The sequence below is a fragment of the Bacillus rossius genome, chromosome 1 (assembly GCF_032445375.1).
Source record: "Bacillus rossius redtenbacheri isolate Brsri chromosome 1, Brsri_v3, whole genome shotgun sequence".
NCBI classification, from domain to species: domain Eukaryota; kingdom Metazoa; phylum Arthropoda; class Insecta; order Phasmatodea; family Bacillidae; genus Bacillus; species Bacillus rossius.
The window spans coordinates 320,188,176-320,205,259 of NC_086330.1; the positions used below are offsets into that span (position 1 = coordinate 320,188,176).

Consider the following 17,084-nt stretch of genomic DNA (forward strand, 5'->3'; position numbering starts at 1 on the left):
CACTGCATTTTCAGCTTTCTGTCACATTTCAGGGGCTCTTTGTGCCCTCTGCGACCGCGTGGGTTGAGACTTCCTGCTACCTGCTACCTACTAGGCTTGCTAGCCTACACGCTGACAGTGAAGTGGTACCCTATATTTACTAGGGTAATTCAAATTTCCAAGACCAACTTCTAGATTGGTTTGTTTTAATATATTGAGAAAGTTATAATGAAAGGGAATAAAAGTAAACACTCTTAAACAAAAATAATGTCTCGGGTCTCGGGGGGGGGGGGGGGGCTATCGCCCCCTGAGCCCCCCTCTGGAGCCGCGCCTGTATTTCTCGTGGTAAAAATGGGACGAAACGTCATTTCCATTCGCAATCGCATAAATGAATACAAAAGTGAACAGTTATAGGAAAGTGATACGAATATTTTAATGCGCAATTTTAATTTATGTAATCGCCATCTGGAATGGAAAAAAAAAAGATTTACTTGAAAAGCACATTAAATCTGAGGGACATCAGACTGCAAAAAAAAAAAAAAAAAAAAAAAGATTCACCGAGAAGTCGGTTGAAGGAAAAAAGTCGGTAAAACAGCAAGCAACGGTTACTTTTTTAAAAAATATACTTTTATTCAGTAATGTAAAATGAGAGAATTGGCTAAATTGTGTTTTTTAAATGCTACAAAATGCTAAATTTCAAATTCAAAATGCTAAATGTCATTATTTTAAATGCTATAAATCACCATCTCTAATAATTATACGATGTTAAACAAAATAATGTATTATTACATAACGAAAGTTCTTTACTATCTAACTAAATTCAAGTTAAAGTTGAAACACAGTACTTAAGATTCAGTCTAAACAAGTACTTCATTCTGAGTGATAGTTTAATTCGTGTTCGAAGGCGAATTTTTCTGCATCGGAAACAACTACAGGCATCTACATAACCATGGAACCAAGATTAATTTATCTGCACTTTTTTTACAATGTTCATTTCATAGAATCAATAGTAAGGAAGCTTCTCATTTTACAAAATGACAATTGTTTTCTCTGTTATATTATTTCTCTTGACCATGTGTTCGGTTGTTTCTCAGTCAAACGTCAAATTGGAATTGTGTAAGTGCGTAACCCTTAGATAGTGTCGTCCTAAGCTGGCTACTTCACAACGCTTGAGATGATATTCAAAAAATGTTCACTTACCAATCCTTTATAAAGTCTAGTAAATATATTGCTCCACTGGTTTTTTTCCCCAGCAACCTAATCAACTTATCCTTCCTGTCATATATTTGCCTTCATCTATCTTTTTCTACATTTTTTATAGATTTTTACCCAAAAAAAATCACTTTTCTGTAAATATCTATTATTTCTAAACTGGATGCTGGCTAGCAGCATTGACAGTCACTGCTAAGAAACTTAGAGAGTTGATCTTAACCCCTGCGTTTTTTTTTCGTCTGTATCCTAACCTCTTACACAAATTATTCCCGAGTGTGACTATACGTGCTGATATGTAGGAGACTAGCCTCCACAAAGCTTTTACCGGTCTTACTCTCTGGCTTCCGAAATCAGTTTTCTGCGGACTCATCGCAAATGTTTAGGATCGCGTGGACTTTGAATGCAAGCACAACCTAACGGTCAGCAGTACGTCTGACTAACGGAGAACGGCTGGTGTTGTTTCAGGCATGTTGGGGCCATGAGCGTACATTTTTGTGCCGGTCCTTACCCTTACCATCATCCACTCTCTTTGGGGCAAAATATTTTTAAAAGGAATAAAAAACAATTATGTCTTGAATTTCTAAATTTGATAATTTTTTTCTTGTTAGAACCAATCGCTAATATGTTCATGTTCTGGGCAGGAGTACGCCGGTAAAAGTGAAAATCCGTCGTTCATAAAATCAAATCAACTTAAGTCTCAGTCTGACGCGCCTTATTGTAACTGTAATTTTGTATAGCACTAAATGTTCTATGTAAACTTAAATGTCTCAAAAGTTATCGTTATTACCTATAAATTCTTGCATAACATTTTCCATGATTAGAATATAATACCTAGAAAGTATTTGGTGATAATATTTCTAACGAAACACAAACTTTAAAAGATATAGGCCTATCGTGACAAATTTACGAGGATAACATTCAAACGTTAGTAAAAGCATGAAAATGGAATAATTAACATGGGGTCTGAGCTCGAGTCTGAAAAGTAAATACATTTTCACAAATTTTCGCGCTGCAAACATTTAGAATTTTTATATCTTAAACAGAATTTAAGAAGATATTCCTATTCCGTTAATTTTATTGAGATATTATGTGTTTAAATTGTTTTATTTAAGTAACAACAAATCGTGGGTTTCCAACTGTTTTCAAACGTGCTATAGAAAATGTAAATAACTGTGAAATGTGATAGTATGCGACCTTTTTTGTAGTCTTACAATACAAATGCACGCTTGAAACCTCGTGGTCTCATGACTAATTCCAAACGTATCGTGTAGTAGCGGAGGGTCTACTACAATCACAAGCAAATAAGGCGGACGTTGTTTAGCTCAGTGAAAATGTGACTGTTGTCGTCATCTGCGTCGATAAAGTCAGGCTAAGCTCCAACAAAGCCTAACTGATTCTAGGGTTACATTATGGGCTGGTTAAAATTTAAAATTTACTACTTTGATCAATATAAAATTGTAATTTAAATTTCGTGTAGGGTGAGCTACTATGCGCATAATTGTCTGCTCGGAGACTAGAAGGATTTAGGTACGGTACCCCGCATTGAGCAGGAAATTTCCATAACCACACATTAAAGGCCCGTTAATCCGGCAATTTTGGGACCATAGCTGTGCCGTGCTAGCGAATTTTTTCCGGATATGTGAACATCAATATAGTTTTAACCTGGCTAAAAAATAAAATTGTGATATCCTGTACAGTACAATTTATATTTAAAACTCGTTAATCAGCTGTTCTATAGTTTAAAAAATACAAATTAGCATTTACTGTTTAAAATATGTGATATCGGATTGCGTTCTTGATTCGGATTTCTCATTTGATAAAACCGTTACGCATTTTACACAAATAATGGGTTCTGCAGTATTATGTAACTCCCGTATTCACTGTAACTAAATGCGATCTTGAGTGGCTAGACCGGTGCCGGGTGACATAATATGCCTAACAAGAATTCCGGGTTAAAGACCACCGACATCCACCAAGCCATCAATCATGTATGTAAAACAACAACAACAACAACAAAATATTTAATGAAAAGCTTTACGTAGACAGCGAGTTCACTCACTTGGTATCTTATATGAAACGCTCTAGAAATCAACACCGAACAGCTGTAGTCCAACACAGACGAGCGTTTGACAGCTAACCAATGACGTCAAATACATTCATTTATAATATTAAGTAGTAAATTAATATCTGGTAGCCAATTAGGAAATTTGTTGCACTGAAAGTTAATTTTTTTTACAATGAATTTGTTTAGTCAAAAAAATTCTAAGGGAAGATAAAATTTTTTTTATCATTATAATGTTGGCAGCAAGAAGTATCGTAAAACAATCAAAAACAATGTTAATGCTGCTCGGGAAGACTAAGCTTCACACCAGTACATTCCGAGGTCCGAACAGTTCCGAAGTTCACCGCTCGCTTGTGCAACTTCGGTAGCACATACTATAGGATAGAAACGCGCGGGGGAAGATGTATAGATCGTCTCTTATAGACTTTAGGGGCGGAGAAATTAGAGAATTGTCAAGGTACATTAAATGAACTTTAAAATAGTGTGGACGATTTCATTAGGTTAGGTTATCTTCAATAATAATACTGTGAAATCATGTGAACGGTTGGTTAGGTAAGCTACATTAACAAATACTATAAAATAATAAGGGTAATTGGTTACTATGTATTAGCTACACATTAAGTTGATAATTACTAACTATTAAAAATATTTTAAAGTTTTTTAATGCAGCTAACCTAATCTAGTTAACTATACACTCTGTTCAAGTAATTTTAACTAAGCTATCCTTACCTGACCAACCCTTCATTATTTTAAACTAATTTTAATGTAGCTATCCCAACCTAACCAATAGTTCACACTATTAAAAATATTTTTAATGTAACTTACCTAACCTAACCGACCATTCTCACGATATTATAGATCTTTAGTATTTACACCAAAACGTAAATTGGTAAACTACTAACATTTTGTAATCTTTAAATTTTCAGAAATGTGGATTTCCTGCAGAATTACCAATGTTTTAACCAATCAGCATACAACTTCTGATCAATTACCCTATAAATTGTATTTAAAATTCCAATCCTTGAAGTGTTGGTTTTAGATAAACAGAGAGAGAAACAAAAACTGAGAAGAAAATAAAGAGAACATGCACGAGCGCGGCCTCGGAGTGGATTGGTGCGAATCCTAGGTTTCCCATGCTGCTCACACTGGGCTGGTGTGACATTAAACGCAGATTTGTCGCACAGAAGTTATGAATATTAACTGCGTTGGTTTTTAATATATTTTCTTTCACTGATCACTCTTACCTCCTCCGCGACCAGGAGAAAGCTCTCCACTCGCTGGGGCAGGGGGGCGGCGGTTACAGTTACTTAGTTCGTTCTTACACAGACATGGTCTCGGTCTTCGACCTTAGCAAACGTAGCCGCAGGGTCTGTGTCAGCTTGCGCTGGTCGCAGACGCACTAATGTCTGTGCCCACCCCACGGAGACTGGCTGAGCCCTGTGGCGGTGTGTGCGCGGATGATAATCTCGACTCGCTAATTCTCTCAAGCGACACTCAACCCACACTCTGTTTGCGCGTGATGTGTCTCGTGGCTCTCCAGTCACCTGCTCGGAAGCACATGCATCCCAGGAACACTCGTCTTGTGCAAACATTCAAGAACCAGCGTCACCAACTACTTCACGGCTTCTGGGTTGAGATGACGTCTGAAAAAAAAAGACGGTGTGCCCGAGGTTCCGGCACAATTTGTTGCAGCCATCTTCAAGAGCGACGGACAACGTTTTGACATGCCAGTCGTCAAACTCATTTGAAGATTGCTACAACAAGGCATGCCTGAACGTCGGGAACCCCTCAATTATAAAAGCGTATCTCCAACCCAGACGCCAGGAAGTGCACTGTCAGAAATATTAACCTTAAATTTACGGATAATGTTGGTCGTAAATTCACGACAAATGTTTTCATTTACTTTGAGAATGAATCAACAAGAACAATCTTGTTTTAGTGACGAAACAATCAAAAAACACCCATGTTTTTCCCACGTGTGTGTTTACCTTGTTTACAACGAAACACGTAACTTGTGAGTCGGAATACGGCGTAGTTTCTACGAAGATTCAGCTACCTGAAATTACGAAGAATTCTTCGTCTTTTTGATTTACTGTGATTTCTAACAGTGCAGTTTGTGTAAACACATAGTTAAAATGTACCGGTTCTTGGTCTTGGTCGTTTAAAGGTAAGACGCGGGATGGTACAGCATTAAACAGCTCTTTATTTTATTCGAACGTCTCGTCACAGCGAGGTCAGTAGGAATTTAGAGACTGAAACACTCAGCTACACAGATCAGGTATTGGTGAAGAAGCATCCCAACATTCCCATGTACAGATCCTGGGAAACCTAAATCGGAAAGACTGCACCGGTACTTGAACCCGGCCATAAAGCAAATTCTTACAACGTTTTAAAACTCATTGAACTGTAAAGGGTGTCATAATTGTTATTTGGCATTCCCGTTAAAACTATATTGACGTTCGCAAATCCCGGGAAAAACCCAGTATTACACGGTTATGGTCCCAATGTTGCCGGATGAAAGGGCCTTTTCTATGTGGTTGTGGGAATTCCCTGCTCAATGCTGGGTACCGAACCCATGTCCTCCTGGCCAACGAGCAGACAAACACATGCATGGTACGATACCCCACCCCACCCCACACGACTACCGGGTAGTTAACACTCCGACGTTATATGACATACTTATATTGACCAAAACAGTATATTTAATTTCAAACTGGTGTGTACTGTAACACTAGGATCAGATTAAGGGCCTGGAGCCTAGCGTGACTTTATCGGCGTGGGTGACTACGAAATCGACAATCACACTTTCACTGAGCGCAACGTCCGCCTTATTGGCTGGTGATCGTAGACACAGGAGAAGCAAAGGATAACTATTCGAACGTGGATTTTTTTTCGCAAGTGTGAAACGTGCTGGAAGCTGCCGGAAGTCCAATATTTCAATTAGGCCGCAAGTTGCAACCCGATAACGGTTACTTCACGAAATCGCCAGTCGCGGCCAAACTTTGTCCGTTTTCGACGTGCCACAACCACGGACCTGTTGCGCGCATCGTGACGAAGTGTCTGCCTATGAGAACCAGCCAAAACTAAAATTAGGTCCAAAGTTGCAAGGCAAAAAGTTTTTTCTAGTCGAAGCGCTTGTTTGGTCAAACTAACCCAAGTGTGACATTCTGATGGACACAGGACCGTGCGTTACGTTCCGGCGGACAATTTATGCCAATCATAATTGCGATAAGTTGGCGTGAGTCAGTGGGTTTCTGTCAGGATACATCCGTTTACTCCATAAATACTTTGGTTTGCTCCATTTCACCGTTCGACCCTTCTCTTGTCTTCAATGGCCACGGGATCGCCTGGCGTTCAACCATAATTTATTCTTTTAAAGGAGAAATATAAAGAATTAACTGTTTTTTCTTCTCCCTTTAAAAAATGAGTTAACGTGAAGCCATCGCTGAGTGTGTTTTCATACATTTTATTATAAGCTATGATATAGTAGGAGACGATAAATTTCAAGTTACTTTAAGTTAGCCATGCCTTGATCATTTCGATGAATTGTAAAACTGTTATAGGATTCTATTGAATTACGAATATGAGAAAACACTGATCCTATTTTCTTCATTCTAGCTTAAGCGGGTATATCGCAACGGATTTTATTTCGGAAGCTGCCTTAACCAGTGGGGAGAATGTTTTGTAAAAGGTTAACTACGAGGGGAAAATTTTAGCCAATCAAACGACTTTTTTTTTGTAGTTCTCCCAGTGGCGAAAGCTGTCGTTCAAAGTATGTTTCAAATATAAAAAAAATCATCTGAATATAAACAGACGTGTACGAAAAGTATTATAAATATTAATGTTTTGTGTAGATAAAATTCCAAATGCCACAATGAATTAATCCAAAGCGCATAAAAAAAAAAATTGCAGAAACTGCGTTTGAAGTACCATGCGATGTGTTTACCCACAGAAACGTCCAGGGATGCTTGTGTACAGGCATGGGTATACGTTTTATTGAAAGCTTTTTTATCGGAGCCAGTACGAATACTTCCACACCTGACGCACAGGCCTCAGTATTGTTCACGTGCGCTATCAGACTGGATGGCTCACATAAAATTGCTCAGCATATGTACAGTACATTTAAGACAGCTACTGGAGGGGAATCAAGGAAGATCATGAGGATTGAATCTTAAGAGCCATCGGTCAAGTGTTAAAAGGTATAGAACGACACCTTCATCAGCTACATCTCCTTGGGAGCCTGTTGACACCGTTTAAAAAAAAAACGCTTTACGGTCTACAATGGCGCGCGCGACAAACAACTCATCTTTTTTTTTTTAATGAAATAATATGTTTATTCGTGACGAAGTTAAATAATTGAAGCAGCTGATAACTGATGTTCAAACACACTTCTGTCAGCGGTAGTGCACTGCGCCGCACGCATGAATACTGCGCTCGTTGCGTTACTCACCCTCGTGTGCATTGCGGTGACTACCATCGGTCAATGCTGCTAGAGCGTATGTATACATATATATGCATGCTTGTATATAAATCTGAGATTGATAAACTCCAACACCGTTTGACCGATCATCATGAAAGTTGGCAGATCGATGAGTTTTTTTTCACGAATATGGTTTTTATGCCATCCATTTTTAAATGGCGCTGCAGCGCATTAACTTCTATATCGTTCGAATAATCGGCTTAGGTAAATTCATTTTTATAACAGAAACCAATAGGTCATAGACATACAAACAGTGAGTGTGTGTCATTTCTCTATGTCCGCTACACGGTCATATAGTAAGGTTTCGCAACTCCCTGTCTTCTTTGGCGAGACCCGTCCTCTTAGTGGAGCTCGCGGTGGCTAGCAAAAAATGTAGTTTTAAACTTCGTTAATAGATGCCATTGCCTTGAATTTTAAACGCGCTATCGTTTGGTGCGTCCGACTCGTATTGCATAGGATTTCGTATAATGTATACTCTACCTCCGTATAAACAATTTACCGAGCGAGTGAATTCAAGGGCATATATTTGAATTTACACTCGGGATGATGTGAGTTAGAATACGAGTACAACATCCTGAGTACTGGTTTTAATTGTTTACTGTACGGACTCCAGTGACGTGCTAGAACTAATTTTTACAGCAGGGAGATTCCTTTCTTAATTTCCCTACTATCTGTTGGTTGCGCATATTCTTCTCGATTGCCTTTGCGCTTGGCCAGTCATAAAGCCCAAACAAAATATATATAAAAAAAATAAAAAAAACATACTAAAATTGTTTCGTCTAAACTTTTTTTCTCCTAAATGTTATACTGAATATATTTACACCAGACATTTTCTCTTTGTACAAAAACTCACCTTAAAGAGCAGTAGAGAAACTGACGACCAAGTAGGCACGAGCCACTTTCCTCGAATGCTGTTCGTGTCCAGTTGAACTGTGAGAGCAGCTGTCCGAGAACAGACGCGATATCTGGAACTCTACTCGCCACTCGAGCTGGCGGATAGGAAGGAGCGCTAACGAGTAGTAAACGAGATTGTGACTGCCGCGTGCAGTGTCTCCGACCGCTACCGCTGTTTTCAAAGCATCGTCGTCGGTGTCTGTGTGGTATAACACATTATTTGAATGATTCCTGCAACGGGAAATATTTATTCAAAAAAATATTAAGTATGCACGTCTTTGCTGGTTTACACTGTAAACCATAGAAAAGTTGACAAAAAAGATAGATTCATAAACATACGGAGAAAAAGCCAATTTCAGCTGACGTCAAATGTTTCATGCCTAGACCGCATCGGCAATTCCTTTGGGCTAGTCTGCGCGTCGCTGTGTTTTCCTGGTTCTTGTCTTTCTATATTTACTGTACTTGTTGCAACTGTCTCATTGTTCTCAGCCCACTGTTTTCGTCCATGTTGTAGGTTTTTTTCCTGACTAAATTCCATACACGGAATACTCTGTTTTGTCTAAACAGAGTACAGTGTAGACTGCGCTTGAGATCAGACGTGTCCGTGGGCACTCCGTTCAAACGCAGTTTTGCGCCTAGTTAAAGTATTTAATAGGTATTTTTATATTTTATTCTTGTATTTTGTCCGTTAAATAGTTAAATAAGAATGCCAGAAGAGGTGCGGAAAATGTTTCAAATTTCTGGAAGCGGCAAACGTGAAATAAATAATTCACTATTCTGGAATTTGTTAAATTAATTTTCTTGTACAGTGCACTTAGCATATTTGAAAACTGCTGAAAACCTTTGAAAACTTGGAGTGAACAAAGGCACGTTGAGATGCGGAAATTACAAAGCACTCAAGGTGAATATCATGGAACCTGATGTTGATTTGAAATTGTTTATGAAACAAGTGGCATTCATTCATAATCAGTTACCAACTCTGCAAAATGTCGTTCGAAAAATATAGTATTTGGAAAACAGGGTTAAATATGTTTCCGAACAGTTTGAGGAGTTTCGTGTAACCAAAAAAATCTCAGGATAAAAATGATGAACTATAGAAATAAAATGCAGTTATGATAAACACAGTTGACGTGCTGGAAGAAAAGGTGAACGAACTCGAGTAGTTCAGTCGAAACATGAATATTGGAATTGTTGGCATGACTGTATTGCAGCGGTGTACGAAATCGCCGGGTCTGTTGGCCTAGTCTGTTGGCATAGATAAGGACTTCCAAGTAGCTCACAGGCTACCCATCAGCCGAAGAGACCAGCCCAGGACAAAGGTTCCATAGCTGCTTTCTCACCAGACGAGAGACCAGTGGTTGCAGAAGTTTAAAGCAAACAAGACTCTATCATCATCCCAAGATAATCAAGATTTCCATCAAGTAGAATTTATGTCAAAGAACATCTTACGCACAACTACAATCCTCATGTTTGGGAAACCCAAAAAAAAAAAAAAAAAAAAAAAAAAAAAATCAAGAGAAAATAAAATTAAGTTTGTGAGGGTTCATGAAGCGAAAATATTTGTAAGGAAAGAAGAGACGTACGTCTGATATTGAAAAATTGTTGCAGTATTTTTTTGACAGCGACATCTTCACGTGGAACTGTCTTGAGATTTCAGAGTTAAATTGAGTATGTATGTATATATATAATGATTTGAGTATCTTGCATTGAAATATTTCAAATATATAGGTAAAAGCTTTACACAGTCCTTAGTATAATCATCCGGCCTTTAAGTAAACTTTGACGTTATTCAAAAACGTGGCCACTGACTGAAGCGACGGTGTAGCAGTGTCTCCAAGACGCGAGCTGACAGCTGACTGCGCTGACACTCGCGGGGCCGGAGTGCTTGCGCGCTGTCGCACTCGGTGGCAGCGACACAGCTCTTTCAAAACATGCCTCGCTGCTAGCTGCACACGACCTCCTTCTGGATGCATGGACAACCTCTAAATTCACTAGATAACACAGTTGCACTTTACGATCCCCCGCGGTTCATGTTAACACGTGACTTTTATAATAATACGTGTGAAATGTTTTGTATAAATTTTACAGGAAAAAAATTCAAATATTCTAGCTAGAGAAGGCTTGACATCATGTATAAACAACATATACACGCATGACAATTTTCTCTGAATCCTGTATTGGCCATGCATTTGTTAAACTTAAAATCAATTATGATGTTTTTGGTGCAGAGTTACAAACAAATATTACGGATCGTTTTGCAACCATCGTTAGCTATAATATTCTGTATCAAAATTCTACAAATAACATTATGCGTATAGTTTTAGAAAGTAAAATTTTTATCTTATTTTCTAGACACATAAAGTAAATGTATAAAATAATATTTCAATATTTGGCTTGATGATTTAAATAGTAATGAAATCTTGCTGATATTAAGTACAGTTATACTTTCTCTGATATAATATGTACCGTTATTAAAATTTTCATTGTGTTTTCAATTATACACATTTTTTTAATCTATCAATGAAATACTATCTTACTTAAAATTATTTGCTCTTTTTTTAAATAAACACAAATTAAGGTTTTTGGTTCAGTTTTTTGTATAATTTGCATATTATAATTTTTATTATTCACTATATGCATAATGCAAGTTTCATAAAGATACTAATAACACTCACGCATAAACGTTTTTTTTAAATGTTTCCTAAGAAACATTTCCTTTCTATAAGTGTTATTTGTAAACGTAAAAAAAAAAGAGGGGAATGATTTATGTCCATGACCCAGCAATGGTTTATGTCCATGAAATTATTAATTTTTTATGTGTCAAGTAATGCAAGATTGAAAGTTTCAAGGCCAGTTCCAGAGTATTTCAGGAAGTGCTGGCTTACAAACTGCGGCGCTTGCAAGACTATGGCGGTGTGACGTCACAATGCAAGGACGAGTGGACCGCGAACCGTGTTGATAAACAGGGAGTAAGTCCACACACGCCTGTCTAGGTGAGATTGTAATGTAGAGTGACTTCCACGAAAACCTCTTAAAAACCTATGCGTGATTGTACCTGTCACAACTTACGCTGGAATCTCGATAGCACGACACACGCGACGTGATGGATGCGACTTGAAAAAGATAATTTAAAAGCCAATCACGTCATTATAAAGATTTTTTATTTCCATCGCGTCGCGGGCGCGATGTTACTGAAATGCGTGTCAGAATTTTGTTTTTGAATGGTGGTTAAGCTGGTGCATTGTTGATATTAATATTACCCTACTTATATTTTTAGAGGGTTTTTTAATAAATTTAATTGTGAAATCTTTTAAATGTGTACACGAACCGTAATTTTTTCGAATAAGAGTTAAATTTGGATTAAAAATTTATATTTTAAACAAAATTATGTAAATAATTGTAAAAATCAATGGTTGTCAAATATGTAGGTCAGAAATATTGTGTATGTGTATATATTGTTACGATTTATTATGTTGTGGGGAACTGAGCTCGTAAGGGATAGCCCAATTAAGTTTTATTACAGGTTTATTAATTACTAAAATTTACATTAACAATAAAATGTCCGATCACAAAAATGTTTATTCTCAAGTAACTCAGTGTCTGTCAAGTTTCCCTGTTCGCACTCTCACTGGAGCTAGGCTCAACAGTGGTTCGCCCCTTACCACACGCCTGTCTACACACACACAGTCTCGCGCCACTCAGTCATACTCTCTCGATCCTGTCGCTCCGCGTCGCGCCACTCTCGAGGGGATCTCTTACCCTCTTCACCGACGTTGCACTTCCCTTCACTCGCGGAATTCTCCGAACTCTCCAAACTCGCTCGGAACACGTCGCGGTACTCACGCGGCACCCGTCGCGGAATTCCCGCGGAAGCCGGCGTCGCGGCTTAAGTACCTGAGTCGTCTTTCCAGAACCGACGAGCAAGGCTGTGTCGAGTCGCGTCATCCCGGGCCGACCCTACACCCGAACAGTCCAGAAGGGCGGTGTTTATTCGCGCCACTCCACGCAGCAGCCCGCGGAATTTCCAAGGCCCCTCAGCGATAGATAAAAGACCCGAGGAAGAACGATGCGTGTCGTGAGGAGGGGGAGGGGGTAGCGATTATCCTTGTAATCCGGCCAGGCGCGCGTGGCATGCCTTACGTCAGTGGACAGCACGTGGCACGGGGCGTGACCGCCAGCCAGCTCCGAACCTGGCATCAAGGTCTGGTCTCTCGCGTTCGTAAAAATATATATTCTTTTATTTTTGTTTGTCGCACAGGTATAAATCGCATGTTAACATACTCGCAATATTTTGATGTCGCATCGGGTCGTTCGCGTCGCGTCCGTTGGGCTATTGCGATACCAGCGTTACACATAAAATTGGCAGATGTTTGATGTCTGTGAGACATACGGAGAATAAGCTTAAAAGTACCGCCTATGCGGACACACATACGGTGTACAGAGCTTCATAAGAAAATACGCATTTAATAACTGCTCAAGATATCAGAGTGGTGTATGTTTACGAAAAGCAATTAAGAACACGCTAAGGGCAGACGACTAGTTTTGTTTCCGTATTTCATTTCTAAACTGTATTTTTAAAAGAGTGCAAATGACTCAAAATGCGTGTTTACGGGATTATGTTTAGTCATGAAACACTTGGTACTGATTCTTTAAAGCACTCAAGGGCCTTGCATTACACCTCTATATTCATTTCTTAGGAATCTAATGATATGTTTACCGCTCAAATGTATGTAATAGTTGTCCCAGGCACGACGAGAAGACTGCGCACCAGTTCAGAGCCTTGCGCTTTGAGGCGATACCGAGCTAGAAGCACCACACATATCGTAGCACTTATCATCCCGCCTCACCAGCACAAAAAAAAACACCACTGGATACGCATACCGAATAACTCTGGTTCGGATTCCGAGCATGGTTTTAATGGTTCCGGTTTTAAATGGGTTCTAGAAATCACCACCGTGAGAATGCTGGGATGGTTCGTTACAATAGATCATGGATAGATGGTCTTTAGTTTGACAGTTGATTTAATGCAACTTAGTGATGTATTCAGTCAGTTCTGGCACAAACATTCAGCGACACTGTGACGTGACGAAAAAGACGCTTACGAAAATTTAATCTGCCTGATTAATTCCACTTGTTTATATCATATTACTGAGTTAAATCGCTCAAACGGTTGGACAAAGTAATTCTTGAACGAGTGTCCTTTTATACAAATTTTTAAATGGTGAGAGTTGGAAATATGAGGTAATTTGTTTGTTGCGTTTGATGAAATATTTGAGTATTTTAACTTCAAGACACATTCAATAATTAATATATCGCAAAAGTAAAAAAATAAAATAAATAAATAACCAATTTTTTACTTTAAGATTAATTAAATTTTTCTTATTAAATGACTTTTCTTGTACGCACTTACTTTATTCAGACAATATATTATTTATCAAAAACATACAATGGCAAGGCGACAACTGGTAGAGTGTTAACCCGATAGCAGCTAAAGCTATGAAATAAACTAAACTATTTTGAATACTGTTATTTAATTACCATGTCATTTATTGTTGCTCTCACTGAACTGGCGTACATAATCGATATTTTATTGAAGCTTTTAACAAATATGAACAACTAGCTGTGAAAAAAAATTTTTTCCCCCAGAATTGACAGATACAAAACGAACAAACTGTTTTTACATAGGGAGGGGAGAGTTTAATCAGTATTGGCAGTATATAGTATATATATATATTTTTTTTTTCAATGGTAATGGACAGTAGTCACTACTTTAGAGAGAAGCTGCAGAGGTCAGGCAACCCTTTATTTTTAGTCACTGAAAAAAAAAAAGGGGGGGGGGGGTTCAGAAATACGTAATTGGAGATTTAATGTAGTGGTGGCGACCAGAGATTATTAGTTTGTTAAATCCTGTGAATATAAGAAATCATCCTAGTTTTTGCTTAGAATGGTATTGAGAAACCAAGGTATATATACAGAATGTCAATAAAAGAATGTTCCAGTTTCAATGGTATGTTATAAACGTTTACTTTACACTATTTACAAAAAAATCATACTTAAAATTGAAGGTTAATTAACCTAGTTTTTCTTAAAAATGTTCCATATGCGCACCTTCAGTTATACGGCACACATCCAACCTAAAATACTTTGTTTAACACGTCCAGAGTAATAGAAGCAATAGTCTCTTCAATTATGTGTCTCAACTCTAGCAAATCATTAGGTAGCGGCGGAACGTAGGCACAATATTTTATAAAGCTCCCAAAGGAGAAACATCGCACGGGTTATGTCAGGTGAACGTGGAGGCCAGCAAAAAAGAGCTCTGTCGTCTCGACCATTACGACCAATCCAACGGTGAGGGACTTCGAAGTTCAACCACTCTCGCACAAAGAGATTCCAATGGAGAGAGGCTCCATCTTGTTACCAAATAAAGTTTACAGGTTCACCCTCTACTTATTTGGGGGGGGGGGGGGGGGGGGAAGAGCCATTATTTCGCGCCGCAAGCGAGAAAACAACAAAGCAGTAATCGCGCATGCGCTTATCTAAAACTTTTTGAGACACTCTTTGCTTGTGACCTTGAACCAACATTCTACAACGCTTACAGTTGATATTATTAAATTTTATAACTGGGACATTCTTTTAAGGACATACTGTACATCGGGATGTCTGGACGAGGATCCGAACCTGTGTTCTGTCGAACGCGAGACGAATGCTTCGCCGTGGAACCGCCTGAGGCTCAGGTGGAGCGAAGTGCCACCTGCCGGCGCAAGAAGTCCTCGTGGTCACCGCGGGGCAGTCGGGGTCGCAGCGAGACGCTGTTCCTCGCCGCGCGACGACGTGGAGGCTTGGGAGCTGGTCGACGCGACGGAGGGCTCCCCCTTCCCCCACCACCCCGCCACGCGAGCGATGTTGTTGTGGGCCTCGCGGCACGGCCGCCGCTGACGTTTGCGAAACACCCGTCCGCCGCGCATCGAGCACGTTCCTAGCCGCAGTGTCGCCCAGGCCCGCGCAGAATTTCATTTCGGGTTGTTGAGCTGGGAATCATATATATCTATTGAATTTTTTGGCCCATGCTCATGCCAGACCTGAGACATCTACGAACACCTTGGATGAGCCCTTTTCCCTTCCCTTCACCACTTAGGACACAGAGTATTTGCGTAATTTATTGCCAAAGGGTTAATATTATTTTTTACTAGTAGAGATAGTTTAGCTTATTTTCCCACCACTTTACTTTACATGCGTCCCCATGTCGTGTCGTGATTGGTACGGCCGTTCGCCCATTATACTGCAATAAGGTTCCAGCGATTGTTCCCTTGTAAATTCGCGGCCGTCTGCAAGGAAAGTCACTGCCTTTTTTGGCCCGGCCATTCAGGACGCGTTCGCTCTCTCGCACTGGATGTCTGTGACTGGTGTCGGAAAGTTGACACACGCCTGAAGATAAACCCAGCCAACAACGAAACACATACACTGGCATCCCAGTTTCGCCACTCCACGCGGCGTTCTCCGGGAGCTCGCAGAACCATCCAGAGGGACGGGTTGCTAATCCGATAATCGGCGTAGCGCTAATGAACCGTGCTCCACTCGCGGGCTTACGGGCCAGATGGTTGGCTAGCCTGGCCTCTGGGCTACCTCGTGGCCTCTCCTCTGGCATACTCGTAACAATACATTAATAATGGTTTAACTTATAAAAATTTCTGCTTGATCATGATCAACATATTTTCTAAAAGAACAATTGTATTCATATGTATAATTACACATATAGTAAGGCTAATTTAAATTAAATAATACATTTAAATTCAAAATAATATAATTACTTATTATTAGTCAATTAAATTGTTAATTTTATTAAATAACAACTTAAGAACACAGCTGTCACGAGGTTTTCGAAAGCCAATCCCATCTGTTAAAAAAAAAAAAAAAAAAAAAAAAAAAAAAAAAAACCTTGAACATACGAGGAAATGTTCTGCGAGACTAATCAAATCAATTATTCCTCAATTTGTCCACTCATGGTCAGTAAACGTTTGTCATAATAACAAAAATCATTCGCTATTCATTGTGTAAATTCACAAGCTTTTGCCTATTCTTCCTAAGTTTTTTGACTTCTTTTTGTCACTACAGACATTGAGGTGCTCTTTCAATGCTGTCATCTCATCCGAGTCTCCTGCTTATATTTGTTTTTGTACATGTCCATGCTAGAGCTGTGTATGGAAATAAGTTTTATGTTGTGTAAATAATAAGTATATTACTGAGGCCCCACTAAATAATATTATACACTTATATTTGGTTAGTGTGAGGTTATTTTAAGAATAATTAAATAGTGCATTTAAATGTAAACGAATGAATTTAATTTAAATTGCTCTGTTATAAAATACATAAAATATTGAAACTTTTCTTTACTAGCACGTATCTGGATTCTATTACAGGAGTTACAGAGGGTACAGAAAATAAACAAAAGTCTTTTGC

At 39.0% G+C, this 17,084-nt stretch overlaps 1 protein-coding gene across 2 annotated transcripts in view; it reads right to left on the reverse strand.

Moving 5' to 3' along the window:
* Positions 1-16,019, reverse strand: part of LOC134527960 (zinc transporter ZIP1-like) — a 61,517-nt gene extending 45,498 nt beyond the window's left edge. The window contains exon 1 of one of the 2 annotated variants that reach the window (XM_063361055.1): positions 15,306-16,019. The gene's annotated coding sequence lies outside the window, so the exon portion shown is untranslated. Of the gene's footprint in view, positions 1-8,586; positions 10,856-15,305 lie in introns of those variants that run through there. The other variant, XM_063361056.1, reaches the window with a different exon arrangement.
* Positions 16,020-17,084: the final 1,065 nt, after the last annotated feature.